The sequence below is a fragment of the Triticum dicoccoides genome, chromosome 6B (assembly GCF_002162155.2).
Source record: "Triticum dicoccoides isolate Atlit2015 ecotype Zavitan chromosome 6B, WEW_v2.0, whole genome shotgun sequence".
NCBI lineage: Eukaryota > Viridiplantae > Streptophyta > Magnoliopsida > Poales > Poaceae > Triticum > Triticum dicoccoides.
In genome coordinates, this window is record NC_041391.1 from 132279216 (window position 1) to 132280011 (window position 796).

The window sequence follows — 796 nt, forward strand, 5'->3', positions numbered from 1 at the left end:
GAAATACAGAAGCCCTTCCCTCGTACAGTGCACGTACAGTGCGTAATAAGGAGGAACTTCCTTGCATGTGACCATGGACCTCGTGGGTCCCAGCCGTCAGGCTCTCCACGTACAGTCCTCTTCCGATGACTCTCGTATGTTGACCACGCCGCGCCGTGCGCACCGAGGCGGTGGACGACGGCAAGGACCCAGACTGGAACGACTCGGAGATGGGGAAGACGCGGCAGTGGAGTCGCAGACGGAGAGGAGTGGGAAACTTGACTGGTTCAGGTGCGGGGTGGGCCTACACTCGACAGAGAATAACAGGAGGTGCAGAGTGGAGGGATGGCCTGGCCGTCAGCGGGGTAGCGTTTTGCTGAGGAGCGCAAAACAACGCCACTGGACGCCGAAGGCTGGAGCAGGCGGTTCCGGCAGTGCTGGGGGAAGAAGACGAGAGATTTAAGAAGAATGCCGGCCCTTGGATGTAAATCCAACGCCTTCTTAGGCTTCGACCTACTGGCCCACATGTCAGCCAGTCCATTTGGTGGGCTGGGTGAAACAATGATGTAGCATCTATGCAGCCCGTTTAAATCCCATTTGCATTTTTCTCGAAATCCGTGGACTTGCTGGGCTGGGTGAAAATATTATGTTGGGCTAGACGGAGAAATGTTATAAAAACATAAACACATGATTGCACGTCAGTAAAATCTTTGCAAGCTTATGTATGCAATCACTAGGAGTTAACTTGGCAAGTTATATATAAACAATTATTATTATTATTTTGTAAGAACTTTCAACTTACGAAATAAAATATCAT